Source organism: Phalaenopsis equestris, unplaced genomic scaffold, assembly GCF_001263595.1.
Source record: "Phalaenopsis equestris unplaced genomic scaffold, ASM126359v1 Scaffold001351, whole genome shotgun sequence".
Classification (NCBI taxonomy): Eukaryota; Viridiplantae; Streptophyta; class Magnoliopsida; order Asparagales; family Orchidaceae; genus Phalaenopsis; species Phalaenopsis equestris.
The window spans coordinates 239,633-260,565 of record NW_018165790.1 but is presented as its reverse complement, the minus strand read 5'-3'; positions in this window follow the sequence as shown (position 1 = coordinate 260,565).

Below are 20,933 nucleotides of genomic sequence, written 5' to 3'. Positions count from 1 at the left end.
GGAGGAGGTAACCTACGGTTGCTAACCAGGCTTCCCACAGTCTAAATGAAAGTATGGAACTTATTAAGTTGAGTTTAGTAATTTCATTTAGACTAAGTGAATCGAATAGAAAATAGTGATACCAGAATGAGGGAACCGTGGGATCCTAATCGGTGTCGCTCTACTCAACTTTAACATCCCCATAACATTTATGGAAATTCAATCATAGGGCCGTTTGATTTGACATCATAACTTAGCACCCTAAAAAATTTAAACTCGCCAATACGAGGAGCGTGGAGCTAGCATGGTGGGCAGCATGAACATCTTCAACAGTAAAACCTGTCTTCCCCAGCTAAACCATTCCTTCCTTAGAATTAAGAAAACAAGCCATAAGATTTCAAGGTTGTCTTCCTAGTGCAACATAAAACCTTAAGTCCTCTTTAGGCCTGTGTACAACTCTATTGTACAATCTAAGCCCTAACTCGTCTTAGGATTTTGAGGTCGTCATTTATCACGACCTTAATCCTCACATCTTCCAAGCTATTTGTGTGATCGCTCCACACAAATGTAAGCCCTAACAAATAAAATCTACACGATGAAACACCTAAACACTTATCCTCTAAACTGAAGCCAAACCATAGGATAAATTGGGAAGTCACCGAGGTTTTCCACTGAATGTATGACATCCCATAGATCTTCCTTTTTGAGTCTACAAAAAAATGTTCTAAATTTGAACCAATCTCTTTTCACACCTCTTTGTCTGATCTCGTTGAAAAGTCACATCCTTTTGAACTCCTTGAAGATAATATTCTTTGATTTTTATCGAGAGTTTTCTTAGGTGACTTCGGTTATCTATGATGTAATTAACCATAGGGGCTTGCCCTTATAGGAAACTTGTCCAAACCCATCTAAATATAAACCATATTTAGTTCTTCATATTAAATAAGGGAAATTATTGGAAAATAAAATGGCTCCTCAAACTAAATGGATGTCATACATTTCTTACTTTATTTGATCGAGCCTCATCCTCAAGTCTTGTGTTTATCCTTCTTGATAGATACAGAGTTTGAGGTACAATGCACTTTCATTTAAACTATGAAAAATATGTGGTTTGTTTGATTTCATATGTAAATTAAAATGTCCTTCTGAAGCGGGTGACGGAATTTTGATTCCGGTTTCCGACAACTTCTTACGAGCAACTCCACAACTTTTTAGTGCCGACAGCTTCTGGTGACTCCACTGGGGAAGTTCTTTTCTCTTCATTTAAATAAGGAAATATTATCTTCACACATTGGTAATGTGTCAATGTCCCTCTAGGGTTAAATTACTCTTCTTCCATTGACATACATTACCCATTTCCGTCTTTGGAAAGTATGATTAACTCTTTGGACTTTAGGACTGTCTGTTCAATCACCTTTTAACAGAAAGGTTTAGGAGGCCCTTAAGGACTCTTTTAATCTTCATGAGGGGTCGGACCCATAATAGGTGTGTTGGTGGACTAGTTCCACTTGGGCATTATGTGTTGCTAAATGGGTCCCGCACTGGGTCCTAAAAACTTTACATCTCCCTTTCAACCTTAAATTGTTATTTTGCAAATTAAATCAAATTGTGTTTTGCTACACACATTTCAAAATTAATTAAAATTTTCTACTTTCAAATTACCTTTTTACTGAAAATCTTAAAATTCCCACAAACTAAGACTTACCCGGTCTAGAGATCAACCTCTGTTAATTTTCAATGCTTTCACTAAGATTATAAGGTTTTTGCCATATAACTAACCCTAGAGCTTTCTATTTTAAAGCTATTACGATAGCCTACCCAATGTGATTTTTGATTGCAACTTGCCGAGAAGCCATGAAGCCCGGCAATGTTGCTCCTAACATTAAGTTTGGAGCCAGATTTGATAACCTTGAGGTTATCCTCCTGAAGGTACCGTTCGACGTCATGAAAGTCACCGCTCCAGAAGTTTAGGAGCCATCTGCTGAGTTCAACTAAAACTGTCTTCAGAACTTCCCTTCTTATAAGAAGGTCAGGACTATGTTGCCACTACATCAACTACCAAGCCTATTGTTCCTGCCACTGCTAAGGGAAAAGAAGTATTGATTATTAAAGATCCGACTAAGGGATTAGCTGTCCCACCATCAGTGTTTGAAATTGGATCAAGTTCAAAGACTGCACCACTAACCCGAACTCAAAGAAGAAACTGCAACAGGAGAGTTCGGAGGGCCACTAAAGCCCAGGCTCCTGAGGAGATACCCGTTAAGGAAGATCCCCACCAGGATGAGTCGGAATTATTGAAAACATATCTGCTTCTACGGTGAAGTAAATTCCATCCTTTAATTTATACCAATGGATACGAGAGTATCCGAAAAATCACTGTTGCTTTAGCATCGCTTCATGGACAAGGTGAGGAGAGGAAGAAGCTTGCTCTTATCACCCGAGTCAGTTCAGTTTTTCAGAGGTTATCCGTGAAGCGAAAGAGGGTTGTTCATTAATGAGTTACTTAAACGAGTAGGGCAAGCAATATCTCCTAGAATGGAGAAAGAGATTTCAAAAGATGTCAGATCCGCCAAACAATCTAGAAAGTCAACTCAAAATTTGCCTACTCGCACCCCTATCTGGTTTCGGTTGGGAAGCAGAGTTGATACTGCCATAGATACCACTGATTCTACAGCTGTCAGGACAACATGTCGTCAACCGGTCAAATTAAAACTTGGTCTGAGAATCCTACCGATCACCCACTTCAAAGACATTCCAAAAGTTTCAAAGGAAAAGATGACAAAATTTACTGGTAATGTAGTTGGTCTGCACCATGGGGAGCATACTTCTCTTTGACATACCAATGTTTCTACTGAGACATCACCGTCAAAAAAGAAGGTGTGGATACCGAAGGTCGTTGTATCGATATAGTCCAATGAGCCCGTAAAAGATCATGGAATGAAGCTAGGGTCCAAAGTATCTAACATTGTTGTAGCAATTGCCAACAAAATGGAAGAACAAGAGGAGGAAGTCCAGCAGGGTCCACCAGATCTTAAAGAAATTCAGGAATCAATAATTGAAGAAAATGTTGAAAAGCTCCGAGTTGAGATTTTTGAGTTAGCTCGATAACATGGAGTCTCCATTGATGATGATGATGAAGACTTTGACTACAATTATTACCTGGAAGAAGATTTCATGGATGTCTATGTCATCAAAATCAGGGCTGCTGCATCTGTGTGCGACGTTCAACCTCTAGTTGAAGAGAACGTCGTAGATGAACTGCGTAGGGTTATCTTCCTAAGGGATGAGCAAGTCATCCAACTGGAGAAAAGGATAGAAGAGACGGTCGTAGTCAAGACCGCCATGGCCACAATGGAAGGACAATCTCAACCTCTAAAGTTAGCATCTACAGAGGTCAACCAACCAGAAATTATATACATCACAGACGAAAGAAGAGAAGTTGCCTCAGCCAGCAGAGATGAGCAACAAAAGAAGGATTCTCCATCAAGTGCCATGCCGGAGAAGGAATTTAAGCGGAATTTAAGCAAATGGTGAATTTAAGCAAATGGTTGAGTAGGTTCGAGAGGCCTTAACCCAATTTAAGGGTTGTACATTGATTTTAAAGGGTAGGCCCTATCCAGAGGAATTCAATGTCATATCCTTCCCTAAGGGTTTCGTGTCCCCAAACTTCAAGATATTTGATGGGACTGGAAATCCCAGACACCATATAGCACATTTTTGAGCCAGTTGTGAAACACAAGGAATAACGAATCTTTACTCTTCCAACGGTTCGTCGACAGCTTATCAGGGATCGCAATTGATTGGTATGCCGACTTACCCAACAGATCAGTGAAGACCTTTGCCGAACTGGAACAATTATTTGTGAAAAGATTTGTCAAAGCGCAACATCATGTGTCTATAAAAGAACTGTCTATAAAAGAACTCATGAAGAACTCATGATGGAAAAAAAAAGCCCAACGAGACTTTGGTGAATTACATTTTGAGGTGGAGAAACCTTAGCATGAATTTTGAACATCAGCTACAGGAACATCATGCAAATGAGATTTTACTCAAAAGTATTCATAGGCCAGTAGCTTTCTTGCTCAAGGGATTTACCATCAAATCCTTCGAGAAGCTACTCAGTAAAGACAATAGTTTTCAAGAAGAAATCAAACATATGGATTCTCATGAAAAGTCCAAGGAAACTAGAGTATTTAAAAAGAAATCAGGAACAGTAGCGACTGTCAACAAAGAAAAACAGCCGATGAAGATATATGCAGAAAATCCTCATCAATCTTCATCTTAGCAGGCTCAAAAATAGAATAGCCAGTCCAACCAGCGACCGCGTCAAGAAGGATCACCTCGAATAGGGAATAAGAGAATATCTCTGGCAGAATGACAGAAAATGGTGTATTCTTTCAAAGACAAGGCCACATAAAAAATATTCAGAAGTCTGATGAAGAAGCCTGAGTAAGACTACCAAAGCCAAAGAAAACCAAAGGGGCCGATAAGAAAGATCAACCAAATTATTGCCCATACCACAGGTCTCTTGGGCACACTGTAGAAGAATGTTACATCTTTAAGGATTGGCTCAAGAAGAACCTCAAAGAAAGGAATATAACCATCCCAAAACAATATTTAAAAGAACCTAAAAAAGGTTCTATAAATATGATTTTGGCCGAACCAATCTCTCTGATTGATCCGTACACTAGAAAGGAGGGATGGAGTACCTAAATCAAATACATAATTCATCAAAACAATCTTCTGCTTATATCAAAAAAGATGAATGGAATCAAGTTTGGAGCAAATTGTCCAAGAAGATATTAAATCAAATCCAGAACGCATCAAAACAAGCCTCCATTCAGAATCTTAAGCCTGTCAAGCTCGAGACGAAGATTTCACCAGGAGATTCGTCATCATCAAAGACAAAGAAGAAGAAGAACACTACGAAAAAGATTGATAGCACGAGGGGTAGGAAAGGGGCTGCCTCTACTAGATTAGTTGTTTTGGATTCGGGGAAGAAAATCTTTGAACTAATGATTTTATATGATTATCTTTTTGCCCCTCCGGGGTCTTTTGTATACAAATATTGTGGTTTTTTGTTCATTTTTATTGCTACATTTTAACTATTTCTAGTGATAACGTAATTGATTGTGACCAATCTAGCTTTGATCTCATTGACCAATTTATCTTTGATCTAGATTCCCAAAACGATCCTCAAATCGTACTTTTGTCTGATGAACTAGCTAATAAGACTGAAGAAGACATCAACGATACCAGCTACAACAGCATCGGGAGTGAGGAACCAATCCTCAAGCACCACGGTGCACTGCTTACTATTAACATAGATCTTTCCGACAAAGAAGAAACACTAGAAAATTGAACAAAGGTACCACAAGAACAAATTACAGAAGTGAAATTAAGGAGCGAGAAATTATTACCCCCGAGGATAGCTCCGACAGACAAAGGAAAACAAATAATAACTCGAAAAGAGCTACCTCCACCTCCACCAGTAGATGAACCACATAACCAACAACCAAGAGAAAGTTGGGGTATCCTACAAAGTGGATTACAACGTGCTAGCTCATCTTAGTATGTTGTCGGCCCGATTAAGCATCTATGATGCTAAGAGCATGTCAAAGGAGATGAGAGAATCTCTAGTTACAACTTTGCTTGACCCAGATACTTGTTTAGCTCAGTTGGCCAGCACATCCTCAGATGAAGTTTGCTCGTTGAAAGAACAGTATGGGGTTACCTTCATAGATGACGATTTGTTGCTCGGTACCGCTAACCATAATCGTCCTCTCTACATCTCTGTTAACATCGACAGATTTGTGTTTTCTAGAGTTTTAGTAGATCCTTGAGCATCACTCAACTTTAAGAGTCTACGGACATTAGCCTATTTGGACATTGAAGCCCAAGAGCTTACGACTGATAAAATGATGTTAAAAGGATTCAACGAAAAGTGAATGAGAGCCCTTGGATCGATTACATTGTTTTTGAAGGTTGGAGAACTAGCAACAATCGCGAAGTTTCATATCATCGACGCCGAGACCTCTTTCAACCTTCTACTGAGTCGACCATGGATTCATAAAGATAACATGGTTTTGTCGTCTCTACACCAGTGCATCAAGTACTATAAAGAAGGATAAGAACATTGCATCAAGGGAAGAACATTGCATCAGCATCAAGTACTATAAAGAAGGATAAGAACATTGCATCAAGGGAGATCTACAACCATTCTCAGTTCATGAAGTTGGCATTCATGAATATGCTGCCTATTACACGCCTCCAAAGAAGATTGTCTTCTCTCATGAAATTACAACAAATAAAAATGAAGATCCTGGAAAATCACAAAGAGGAAGCCATTCAACTCTGCTTCAAAGATCTTCCACCACTCATTTACAATAAGTTGGCGGGGGTTCTTTTAGTTCGTGCACCTAAGGTCGGGGACGGCGACGTGGACGTGGAAGAATCAACTTAATCATTGAACGGACTAGGCCAACCATCAACATTGGTGATGAAGACACTTCTGAAGATGAAATAATGATGAAAAAAATAGAAGAAACCTCAGTACAAGATATCCCTGGAAGATACAGAGAAAAGCGAATATGAGACGATGTATGATTAAGTAAACCACTATATGAATGTTATGACCCTTATTCCGATTATCCCTTAAAAGGTCGAGAGTTTAGAGGTCAAGGAAATCCGTAGTGTAGGTTTAAGGCTGATCAAGTTTATCATGCTTCTACCTCTGTTGATCTTCACAATCATATATGATGATCCTAATGAGTTAATGGAATTATCTTTTGGTTACTTTTTGCCTTGTGTATAAAAGTTAATTCAACAGGTACACTTGCCAAAATAAATGTCAAAAGATAAATTTCAACTTTTTGAAAAATTATGGAATGTTAGAAGTCGAACTCCCAACTTAAAAGAGGGTCTCGGATGTGGTACAGTCAGACCAGTCAATGATTCAGAATTTTGCATGGTTGTTACTTGTGAATTAAGAGAGGATTACCTCAATATAAAGGAAAACTCTACTGATTAGCTAATAAAAAATTCTCTGCAAAAATTTGAGCAGGAAATTAAGTCAAGAGTTGATGAGTTAAAGGAAATCAACCTTGGGACTTAAGAACAACCCGAACCTACAGTTATATGTTCTTTACTCAATGATGAAAAATCTCTATAGTTGATCAAATTGTTAACTGAATTCAAAGATTGCTTCGCATGGAGTTATGATAAAATGCCAGGACTATCAAGAAAGGTTGTTATTCATAAACTCAGGTTAGATAAAGATATGACCCCAGTAAAAAAAGCTCCCAGAAGAATGCGCCTCGAAATACAACAACAAGTCATCACCGAGGTGAAGAAATTAATAGACGCTAACTTTGTAAAGGAAGAGAAATACCTAACATGGTTAGCTAACATCGACATATCAAGTAGAAAAATGGACAAATACGTATTTGTGTTGACTTTAGAGATCTAAACAAATCATATCCAAAAGATGAGTTTCCACTACCAATATTAGAAATGATGGTGGATATCGCTTCAATACATGAAATTTTCTCCTTCATAGACAAATCATTGTGATACAACCAAATCAAGATGGCTCCTGAAGATGCAGCACTTATAGCCTTCAGAACACCAATCAAGATTTTTTGCTAAACAGTGATGTCATTTGGATTGAAGAACGCTGGAGCAACATACCAACAAGCTATGACAAAGTTTTTTGATGACCTCATTCACAATCAAGTGGAATTCTACGTGGATGATTTATTCATCAAAAGTAAAAAAAGTAGACCATTTGTATGATTTGAGGATCGTGTTCGAACGGTTACAACGATATGACCTAAAAATGAGTCCCTTAATGTGCACCTTTGGCGTTACCTCTGGGAAGTTTCTAAGATTCGTTGTCCATCATTGGGGAATCAAGATCTACCCAGATAAGATTAAAGCTATCTTGGAGATGCCTCCTCCTAAAACTTTAAAACAATTATGGTCCTTCCAAGGGAAGTTGGCATACCTAAGAAGTTTTATTTCTAATATCTCAGGTAGGTGTTAGCCTTTCTTAAAATTAATTAAAAAGGACGCCACATTTATTTGCAAAGAGAAATACCAGCGGGTCTTTGAGGACGTTAAACATTACTTAATGACAACTCTTGTCTTGGCAGCCCCTATCCTAGGGAGACCGTTGAGACTTTATACCATGACATTAAACAACTCTCTTGAAGCTCTCTTAGCTCAAGTCAATGATGAGGGTAAATAAAACACAGTCTACTATTTGAATTGCCATCTAATACCGACAAGGATAAGGTATCCACCTATTGAGAAGCATTGTCTGGCGTTAATTTTCATCGCCCAAAAGCTTAGACATTAGATGTTCTCTCATTAGATTACCCTAATTTCAAAAGTTAATCCGTTGTAATATTTGATTACCCGACCAACACTCTCCCGACGTTTAGCAAGATGGTCAATGATCTTATTGCAATTTGATATAACTTTTGTTCTACTTCGTGCTATCAAGGAATAGATTCTAGCAGACTTTCTCGTTGCACACCCACTTCCAGCTGGGTCCCCTCTCGACGATGAACTACCAGATGAACAAATACTACAAATGGAATTCTCTAGTGGACAATGCTGGGAAATGTACTTCGACGACGCTTCCTTAGCCAAAAAAGATAAAGGATCAGGCACAGTCATAGATGGCAAAGTAGGGATCAGTTTGATCTTTATCACGCCAGATAAGTGTATGTTGAGGTTGTCATACCACCTGACAGAGCCGTGCACCAACAACGAAGTAGAATATGAAGCATTAATCACCGGATTAGAGTTGGCAATCTCAATGAATATAATAAACTTTCCATTTATAGCGACTCACAGCTCATCATCCAGGATGTCACTGAACAATACATGATCCTGAAACCAAGATTAGCAGAATATCACCGATACGCAATGAAGCTGCTGGAACATACTCCTTATGTAACTTTCTACCGGATTCCTAGGGGATATAACGCTCATGCTGACACTTTAGCAAAACTCACTACGGAGCTGGCGTGTCCCCTGGAGGATTTCATTGAAATCACAATACAAGGAAGACAAGTTCTGTCTCGAATCGACTTCAAAACTCTAAAAAAGCTCAGAAAATAAGAAACTATGATTGCGGTTACTAACACCAATCAAGATTGGCACAAGCCATTAATAGAATATTTGTATACTGGAAAGCTACTAGAGAATAAAACTGAAGATCAAAAGACTCTAATAATATTTTCCAGCAATGTTGTTTGGTTTCATGTATACAGCCAAAAGATGTCACCCGTGTCAAGTACATGGGGTGATCTTGGACCAGCCTCTGAATGTTCAACACGCAACTGTTGCCTTGTGGCCATTCAAGTGTTGCGGGCACAAACATAATAAGTCTGATAGACCCTGCATCCTATAAAGGACACAGATTTATACTTGTTGCTACCGATTATTTTTTCAAATGGGCAGAGGTAGTACCGTTATGAGAGGTTACGACACAACACATCCTTCAATTCTGTAAATGCCAAATCGTCTACCATTTTGGAGTATCACGAAGAATAATTTCTGACAATGGGATACAATGGGATAGCCTTTAAAATATTGGGACAGCTTTTAAAAGCACAAAAATAAAAAATTTTATCAAAAGACACAGGTTAGATTGGTGATAGTCTATGATTTACTATTCTAGAGCAAATGGCCTGGCTGAAGCCTTCAACAAGACATTGGTTCAAATTTTAAAGGAAAAACTGAATGAAAAAAAAAGATATGTACACCGTACATGCTCATGTACGGGTTCGAGGCCGTGCTACCATTAGAAATTCAGATGCCGTCTCTCAGAGTCGCTGTTGCCAACCAACTTACAATGGAAGAAAGTGCAAAACTCAGACTTGAAGCCAATCAGAGTCGCTGTTGCCAACCAACTTACAATGGAAGAAAGTGCAAAACTCAGACTTGAAAAACTGGAGAATATTGAAGGAAAACAACGTGAAGTACAACAAAATTTAGAGCTTTACCAGGCAAAGATGGTACAAGCTCATGAAAAATTAGTCTGCCCAAGGATATTTAAAGTTGGTGACCTCGTCCTTGTGCTTAAAGGCCTATTCTTACACGTCGCAAGATAGGTGAAAAATTTGTGCAAACTTGGGAGGGCCAATTTGTCATTGAAAAGGTCTACACAGGAGGAGCCAACCAGTTAGTAGATTTCCGGGGTAAAAGACCCATGCTACCAATCAACGGACGGTACTTGAAAACATACTACACAACCTGACATTGCTTGTTATCGCTTGATTTTAAAATTTTGATTGTTTTGGGGTTATCTATGTGGCCAAATGTCTCAGACGAGGTCCAAAAATTCTTGTAATAAAATTAATCTTATTATAATGAAAATTTTTTAAAATTACACACTTCAGTTTTCTCTTTTAAAACTTAATATCCTACTAAATTAAATAAAATGCACACATAAATAAATAATTTTCTCACCAAAACAAACTAAAACTTATTTTAATAAATACTTTGTTTTATTCTTGTTCATGCTCTGACTGACATTTTTCCTGTCGTCTGTAGAGAAATGTCAGGCCAGAAGTTGATCTTCGCCTTTAAAGATGGCAGGAACCTTGCACTAAATGAGGAGATGGCGCCGCGGGGCTGCACTATATACTTTTACATAGAATTTAATCAAGTCAACATGGTTTATGAGGGGCCTCTAATGGATGTTGTTAGCTAAAGGGAAAAAGAAGGGCTGCCCTCACTGCTATGGTTGAGCGCCTAAGATAATTCATCACTGAAGGGAAATAATGAGATGGTACAACAGGACCCGATTGAGGGTCCTAGCCGCCTACCCTCCATGATAGCTACGCTGACTGGAGGCCTAGTTGCTGCCGATAATGGAAGACATCCAGATGCACCAATACAAAGAACTCAGTGCAGAAATGCTAGTCGCCGAAAGCACTGGGCCTTTTTAATGAGAAGAAAGAAGACGCCAGAAAGAGGAGTAAAACTTGCTTACTCCTATCACTGAAGGAGATATTTATGATCTAGGCATCAAAGAAACCTCTTCCAGCTTGCTTGCTACAGATGAGGAGTTCGAGTTTGTTACAGAGACGGAAATTCCACAAGCTTCAGATGTTCTTTGCATGGGTTAACCTACCTGCAACATTGAGATACCAGCACGAGCGTCAGCTGCAGGGACATTCGTGGAGTGCCCGGACTGCAAGGTACTACACTCACACCGCTACAGCACTTTAGAGGAGTATGCATCAACTAGATCTCATACTTATGATTACTAGATGGATGCAAAGCCATATGTCCTAATGGATGCATAGCCATATGTTTTGTGGGGTACAGAGCCATACGTCACGTCAGACGCAGAATCATACATTTTGTTAGAGCCTAAGTCAGCACCAGCTTGGGTTCCTGCAAATGTTGAAATAACAGAATTTCCTTGATAATTGCCAATCATAAGCACGGTAGAATATTACAGAATAAGCAAAGTGAACAAAAGAAATTTTGAAATCTATGAAGAAGTACAAGGGAGATTCATCAACATATTAGAAGGTTTGGAATTTTACAATAAGGTCTTCTCAGAAAGTGATGAATAAAACATTCTCAACTGGATTTTTGACATGAGAGATAGAGGTCGAGCAAGCCTGCTCATGGAAAGAACCTACTCCGAGCCTAGAAAATGGATGCGAGGAAAGGGTAGAGTTGCTATCCAGTGCGGCTGCTGCTACAACTTCACAAACGATAGACAAGGAAATCCTCTTGGGATTCTTCGACACAATCAGGCAGATCCACTACCTCCGATGATAAAATGGAATATTACAAGAAAGTTTAGATGGAGTATACTGCCAGGTAACTACATCCTTAACAATTGCATCATCAACAGATATGATGAAGGAGACTGCACACCTCCACACATTGATCATCATCACTTTGTGAGGCCTTTCTGCACAGTCTCATTCATGAGTAAAAGCAAAATCTTATTTAGAAAAGAAATTGATGTCATTGGTTCTGATGAATTGAGAGGGGCTGTAGAAATTCTGCTGCCTGTTGGTTTGGTACTAGTCCTTAAGGAAATGGGGCGGACGTTGCGAAATAGATCCAGAATTGGAGGAACAAATACCGTACGAGCTATGAGAGGGTTGCACCTCTAAGCACATGCAAAGGGAACTCTTGTCCTGGAGCATGGCTTAGAAGGTTTGCTCGATCAGGAGCTTGTCCCATCAGAGACAGACAATAAGAGGGTTTAATTCTATTTTACTGCACAACATTACAGTAGATATGATGTGTATTAGATATGCCTAATTTATGATATGTACGTGGCATGACCTATTTTTGGGTGTACTTTGATGCAATCTGCGCATTGTACTTTTGGAGGCTTTGGCCTACACCTTACCGGTAACACTTATTCGAGCAGATGAATGAAGTTTCTTTTAGAAATTTGTTTGTTTGTTCAATTGCCTTTTGTGCGATGGATAAAAGCCACAGACCATGCGTTAGTTCGGGATTACAACAAACAAAGAACAAAATAACAAAAAAATTAAAGATAATAAAATTTAAATAGAAATAACAAACAAACAAACAACAAAACAACTCTCTTTTGAAAAAATCAACCAACTAAAATTAAATTTTTGAAAACATATTTTGAAAATTAAACATGATAAAAACAACAAGAAACGAAAATAAGTTTGTTGAGTTGATTCTCTCGATTCTGAGGTCTCCTACTCTTTGCTCGCATAGCACAGTTATCTTTGTCTGCACTAGTTCTCTTCACAACCTCAAGTAATTTGACGTTCTGCACACAAATTCTCACAAAAAATTCACAAATCTTCTTTAACAATGTCAATCTTTGCACACGACATATATTTTGGATTCAACACCATCAATTCTCATTTTTTAATCAGTCCCTAACTTCTGATTCACTCTTTTGAGGTCAGTCCTTAACTTCCAACTCTCTTTTGTGATTGATCCTAAGCTTTCAATCCTTATCCCAAAATCTGTCCCTTACTTCTGATTCAGTCTTTTGAGGTCAGTCCTTAAGTTCCAACTCTCTTTTGAGATTGATCATTAACTTTCAATTTTCATTTTTGAATCAGTCATTAACTTTTGATTCACCCTTTGGAGGTTGGTCCTTAACTTTCGACTCACTATTGACATTTACTCTTAACTTTTGATTCTCATTTTTGAATTAGTCCTTAAATTTTGATTCATCTCTTTTCAAGATCAGTCCTTAACTTCTGATTCTCTCTTTTGTGATTGATCCTTAAGTTTCAATGCTTATCATGGAATCAATCCCTAACTTCTAATTCATCTCTTTTCTAGGTCAGCCCTTAAATTTTGATCCTCTCTTTTGAAATTGATCATTAACTTTCAATTCTCTTTTTCGAATCAGTCCTTAACTTCTGATTCATCTCTTTTTGGGGTCGGTCCTTAACTTCCGACTCTCTTTTGAGATTAATCTTTAGCTTTCAATTCTCATTTTCGAATCAGTCCTTAACTTCTGATTCACCTCTTTTCGAGGTCGGTCTTTAACTTCCGATCCTCTCTTTTGAGATTGATCATTAACATTCAATTCTCATTTTTGAATCAGTCATTAACTTTTGATTCACCCTTTCGAGGTCGGTCTTTAACTTCTGAGTCTATTTCAAGATTGATCATTAACTTTCAATTCTCATTTTCAAATCAGTCCTTAACTTCTGATTCACCTCTTTTTAAGGTTGGTCCATAACATCTGATCCTCTCTTTTGAGATTGATCATTAACTTTCACTTCTCATTTTCAAAACAGTCATTAACTTCTGATTCACCCTTTCGAGGTTGGTCCTTAACTTCTGACTCTTTCTTGAGATTGATCCTTAACTTTCGATTCTCATTTTGGAATCAGTTCTTAACTTTTGATTCCTCTTTTTTCAAGATCGGTCCTGAATTTCCGATCCTCTCTTTTGTGATTGATCCTTAACTTTCAATCCTTATCTTGAAATCAGTCCCTAACTTCTGATTCCCTAACTTCTGATTCCTCTCTTTTCCTCTCTTTTCAAGATCAAACCTTAACTTATTACCCTCTTATGGAATTAATACCTAAATTTCAATTCCCACTTCAAGGTCAGCATTTACATACTGATTCACATCCTTTATAAACACCTGAAATCTAAAAACTCAAAACCTACTCTCCAACCCCCAGCGAGAGTTTCTACCTCCTGATCTCAAAAAAATATTCACTTGCTAATTCCCGAGCAGAAACAAATATCACCCTCAAATTCTACACTCCTTTTGTGTTTGTTGACTTAGGAGTCTATATTGGTTTTCTTGATCTCGTCGGTCAACGCCAATACACGCAGCGTGCTTGCCCAGCACACCACACCTATTGGGGGTTCATTTATTGACCTCACTTTTGGTTAAGCTCTAGTTTTCCACTTTAGTAGCATAGGGTCTAGCCATAGGTATTTCCTATTAGCCATTCCTAGAAAACTAGAAAAGGAGCCCTCACCATTAGAAATTCTAAACTCCTCTTTACTCAACTTGAAGCTCTACATAGTGGTTTTAGCCTCTAGCACTTAGTAGGTGGGGTCAATATGGCAGAGCAGAGCTTAAGGTGAGTTCCCATAGGACTGCTTCCCCTTAGGGTTGACTCTGGGTGTTGGTCTAGAGCTATGACACTCACTAGAGTCACCTCATTCACAATCACTAACAAATACCCTAAAACAAAAATTCCTTGACTTTGATCCCTTGATCCTTTGGAAGACTCATGTAGATGGTGCCCTCAACCCTCTGGCCCTAGGCTAGGGTTTAGTTAAGATCAGTACATAGAGGGCACAAATGGGGTTTCCAATGGTCCATAGCTCATTTATGATGGTTGGCACCCCAATTCTGCCAAAAATACCCAACTTGGCCTTTTTGCCACTTAACTCCTCCAAATTACCTAAGTACCCTCGAAACCATAAATTTGGCCAAAATTTCCAAATTTACCCAGCATACCCAAATTTGTTCAAAATCATTTCAAACCTTTTGAAAACATCCAAATTACCCAAAATCAACAATAATTGCCAAATTACCAAAATGCCCCTCCTTAGCCCAAAATTTCAAAAATTCCAAAAAAATCCCAAAAATTCCCAAAATCTTCAAAATATTCCCAATTTAATTTTTCTTAACTATCACATAACCCAATTTTACTTATTTGATAATTTTGACTAAAACTCCCAAATTGCCTTTAAAGGCCAAAATTTCCCTAAATTTACCTCAAATGTCCATCAAATTGGTCCAAATTTCCCCCAATTTCAATTCTAAACTCAAATTCACCTTCCATATGAACAATCTAAATGAAACCAAAGCTCAATTGGCCCATGCTTTGAGCCCAATCTTTATCTTGGTCAAACTCCCAATTTTGGCCATATGACTCGATCTGACCAAATTGAACCTATAGCCTACTCAATTTGTCACAATTTATGTTGAAAATTCTTCATAACATTCCTAAACATCAAAATTTACCTTCAATTGGCCTGAGTGAAACCTCAATTTTGTTTAATTTCAACTTAAATCCAAAAATCCCCAAATTTGCCCCAAATTTGCTATGCCTCCAAATTCCATCAAATTGATTACCCTAACCCCAAAATTGCTGCCCAATTCATTTTGAAAACTCCTCATGGCATTCCTTTTGACCTATCTAAATAATCAATTTGAACTTAGCCTAAGCCTAGTCCAATCTAGACCCAAATCTAGCCTAACATGCCTAAATTGATCAAAATTTCAAAATCCCTCAAATTGGACCCCCTAATTGAACTCAAAATCACTTCAATCCTTCACCAAAAATGTTCATTACAATCATCTACACAATATTGATTAATCAATTGAGCTGAAGGTCATGGCTAGCCTATTCCAAACCCACTTTAGGCCATATTGACCTACATGGACCCCTTTACCAAAAATTGACCCAATCAAGCCAAATTGACCAACCAAAGACCACCACGACAAAAAATTAAACCTTATTGACCAGACTAAACATCATGGAACCACCCAAATGAGCCATGGATCAAGGGATCCCCAAAATAGGGGATTTTATGCCAAATTTGCGTAAGCCAAGGATTTCTTTTGCCAAAACTAAACACCAACCCATTTAATTGCAGTGACAGATTCCCCTAGCTCACTTAACCTGCTAGCCACCTCCCCTGGCCTGGCTGGCCAGCCTACTGGCCGGAAAACACCAAAACCGTGAGCCATCCCCAAAAATAAAAACCCAATTTAAACATTGAGGCCACCTCATCCAATTTTAAGTTTAGAGCCTCTTTGCCCTCCACATAGGCAGCACTTTGCCCCCTTCAATTGTCCCATAGAGCCACCATTGGCCACTTTTATAAAAGCTCACCTCCATGGCCAATGGAAAGGGTGTTGAAAATTTCTTAAGGATACCCTCTAAAATTATGCCCTAAGCTTTCTTGAGACCTCCATAGCGCAACCTAACCACCACATTGCCCTAAATCCCCTTGCCGGAGTACAACTTTTGAGCTCAAAACCTTGATAGAGATAGGATAGAGCTCTCCACACCTCTACTCTCTAGCAAAATCAAATTAAACTCACCCACACCATCACCACAATGAAAGAAGAAGAAGGACCATCAAATCTCCCTCATATAGAGCCCCTAACATAGCCCTAGACCAACACCTGAAATCGAGCTTAGTCAAATTCATACCTAGACCTTTCAACCTTTCACCACAGCAAGCAGCAAGAGGTTCAATCCCTAGCCTCCTTGTACCTCCACGAATTTGTCGAGCACCTCTAATTGAAGCTCCCCTTCTCAGAGCAAAGGTGCCTAACTTCCCCTCTTCCTGAGATTATTTTAATCCTTTATTTCATTAGAGCTAATTTAATGGCATGATTACCGTATGGATGTGCAGACGAGCATTTTGAAACAAACCGCACTTAATTTGGTTAATAAATGAGTGAGATCTTAACCTTTAAAAATGGATAGTTCTCGTGCTAAATAATTGGGGACAATGACGGGGAGTCGTCCGATCGCATGTTTATCTCATCAACGGACGAGATCTAGCTGGACAACACCTTCTTACATGAAACACAAGACGATTCAGCACTGAGGTGGATGGCGGCGCCGAACTTGAGGATGTCGCGTGGAGCTTTGGATACACCTAGGATGAGGTGGTGTCGCACGTTTAAATAGATAAATATGGAATTAAATAAATCATAAAATGATCTCTAACTTCAAAAATTCTTATCTTTGTGTAGATTATCTTTGTGTAGAAAAATCTATCTTTGTGTAGAAAAATCACAAAAATAAAATAAAAATACCCACTTGCTCAGTGAACAAAGAAGAATAATGTGGAAATTGTTTGAAGATCACTTGATGCATGTTTTAGTTTTAATTAATTAAATACTATTTTGAGTCTTTTGATTCTCCATGCATGTTGAAATTTCACAATGACTTGATATTTTGTCATGTTGTTGCCTCTATCGTGGGGGACATTCTCTAATTTTTTTAAAGTCATACGATGTCTCTAGAGAGTGATTCAAATTTTTCAAGTTTAAGTCTAATATTTTCATAAATTATACATAATAATTAGCTAGTTTCTTAGAAAATTCCAAGAAAATTTTAGAAAGTTTGTCATGATCAGAGAACCTTTTGGAAAATATTTCATGGGCTAAGTCATTAAGAATACACCTAATTTGAACAAAATCCTAAAACACAGAGAAAATAAATTCAGGGAATAAAAACATAAATGAATTCATTTTTAATCTCCACTATAATTTGAAGTTCAGAGAACTCCCTATAAAAATTTTAAAATATTTTAAAATATTTGGAGAAAATATTTGGAGCTCATTTGATAACTCAAATTGATTTTCTATTTTAAGTGTCATTTTTAAAACTAAGATGATTTTTAATAATTAAAATATATCTCAAAAAATTATAAAAATCTATTTTTTAAGTTCTCTATTATCTGAGAAATTTTCTAAAAATAAAATTGTAATTAAAGAAAGAAACTTCACTTTAAGCCTATTTTTAATATTTAAATAATTAAAAATGATAAAAATCACAAAAATAATAAAATTCATGAAAATGTTCTAAATTATTTCCTAAGCATTTAAGAAAAATTGGAATATTTTTCCTAATTTTTTTTCCTAATTTTCTAAGTGAAATTTTTCCTAATTTTCTAAGTGAAGATATTGAATTTTGAAGCTTAAAATAATTTTTAAAGGCTAAATATGGATTTTCACTAAAATAATTCTATCAATCCAAACAAAAATTAGAAAAATGTTAAATTTATTTCTCTAGTTTCCCAGACCTTAGAATTATTTAATAAAAATATAAAACTTAATTTTACACATTTAAAAAATTTTATAGTTAATAAATGCACCAAAAATTAAAATAATTCTTAAAATTCAAATATAACTCAATAAATCATGAAATTTGGTCCTAATGATTCTCTGGTCTAAGTCTACCTCCAAAAAGGATTTAAAGGGATTAGGCTTTAACTTTGTCAAGCTAGGGAATTCTATTTAAAAATCCTATTTCTTGCATAAAAATAAATATACAAATTAAATTAAAATTTGAAAAATCACATTCTCTCCTTTGATGTCTTAATTAACCCATGAGTGGGTTGAGATAAAAATTCCAAAATCATTTGAAATAAATTTGATGAATTATGAAGTGATAGAGCCTTAGGGGCGAAAGTGTAATTTTGGAAATTTAGCTTTAATTACTTTAATTAACAATTAACATTTAGGCTTAATTCAAGAAAAGGGAATGGGTAACCTATGATCCTAATCAACATATTTGGATGATTTAAACACAAGAGGGTTAATTAGAAGAAACCAATCTCACTTTTATTAATTAAAGGATAAATTTATAATTTCCTTAAATTATCAAACTATGAGAGTCTATCAAATTAAATGATCCTAGACTTAAAGGTATGGTTTTGGGAGTTAATAACTCACCAATTTAATACCCCTATTTCATTATTCAAATGACATTTTAAATTCTTATAATGAATCATTATCACCTAAAAATTCAATCTCCTTCAAAAATATAACCGAAACATCTATCAAAAGTCTAAAGGGCTTAGTAGTGACCTAAGCTAAATCAAATCTGATTAAATGAGGATTAGAAAAGTAAACATAATTAAAATAAAAAAAATCTTTGAAACACTACAAGCCCAAATTAAAAAGTTGGCTAAGTGACTTGATAACATTAACTTGCCCCTTTAAGGGTCTTCACCCACATAATTCTCAAATTAAATTATAAGTGATAATTACCCTACTCTTAGGGATAATTGAAACATTAATTTTCATTGAGCATTAAAGGTATTTACAGGATAAGTTATTAAGCAACATAATAAGTCTAAATGAGATGGAGACTTTTCACTAGGTAGTGAGAGGGAAGCATGGACCTGCTTCTTTCTCCAGAGCTGTTGGATATCTCAGAGGTCTACCAAACTTAATATGTTTTGCTTGATGAAATCATCCTTAATCAAATTAATAGGGACCCACTAAGATATGACCTAGGGTTGGGTAGATCACAAAATCCATACTTTTCTGCGTTATATAAAATGCTCTCACATGCATTTTGAGTTTCAGGTGGTGAAATGAGAAGACTCGCCAGATACATTTTTTATAGTTTACAGTGTTGTCTTTCTTGTTTTTTCATACTATACTTTTTATTCTTAGAAAACTTGCATTCTAAAGAATGATGTCATCCTGCATGAAAACCAAAACTGCTAGGATAGCCACAAAAGCAAACCCAAAACCAAAATTAAAATAAACAAAGAAAAAATCACCTCCACAACATTCAAAATATATACAACCCAAAATTTAATCACAAACATCACAAAAACTACAACTACAACTAAATTAAGATGCCTATATCAGATGATCAAGAATCCCTCAGAGGAGGTAAACTACGGTTGCTAACGAGGCTTCCCAGGGTCTAAATGAAAGTATGGAACTCATTAAGTTAAGTTTAGGAAATTAATTTGGACTAAGTGAATCCAATAAAAAATATTAGTACCGGAACATGGGAATCGTGGGATCCTAACTAGTGTTGCTCTAATAAACTTTAAAATCCCCCATCAAATTTAAAGAACGTCAACCATAGGGTTGTTTGATTTGACATCATAACTTGACACCCTAGAAATCTGAAACTCACCACGACGAGGAGCATGGAGCTAGCCTGGTGGGCAGCATGACCATCTTCAACAGCAAAACTTGTCTTCTCCAGCTAAACCATTCCTTCCTTAAAATTAAACAATAAGTCATAGGATTTCGAGGTTGTCTGCCTAGTGCAACATAAATCTACAACTCATCTTTAGGCCTTTGTACAGCTCTGTTGTACAATCTAAGCCCTAACTCGTCTTAGGATTCTGTGGTCGTCGTTCATCACGACCTAAATGCTCACATCTTCTAGGCTATTTGTGTGATCATTTCAAACAAATGTAAGCTCTAACAAAGAAAATATGCAGAATGAAACACCTAAATACTTCTCCTCAAAACCAAAGCCAAACCATAGGATAGATTGGGAAGTCACTGAGATTTTCCTCTGAATCTATGACATCCCTAAGATCTTCCTCCTTTAGACTCTACAATAAAATGCTCCAAATTTGAACCAATGCCTTTTCACACCTCTTTGTCTGACATTGTTGAAAAGTCCTATCCTTTTGAACTCCTTGAAGATAATATTCCCTAATTTTTATTAAGAGTTTTCTTAGGTTACTTTGGTTTACTTTGGTTATCTAAGATCTAAGATGTAATTAATTATAGGGGCTTGCCCTTATAGGAAGCTTGTCCAAACCCAGCTTAATATAAACCCTATTTAGTTCTTCGTATTAAAAAGGGAAAATTGTTGGTAAATAAAACGGTTTTGCAGATCAAACGAATGTTATAAATTTCTTAGTTTATTTGATTGAGCCTCATCCTCAAGTCTTGTATTTATCCTTCGGGATAGATATAGGGTTTG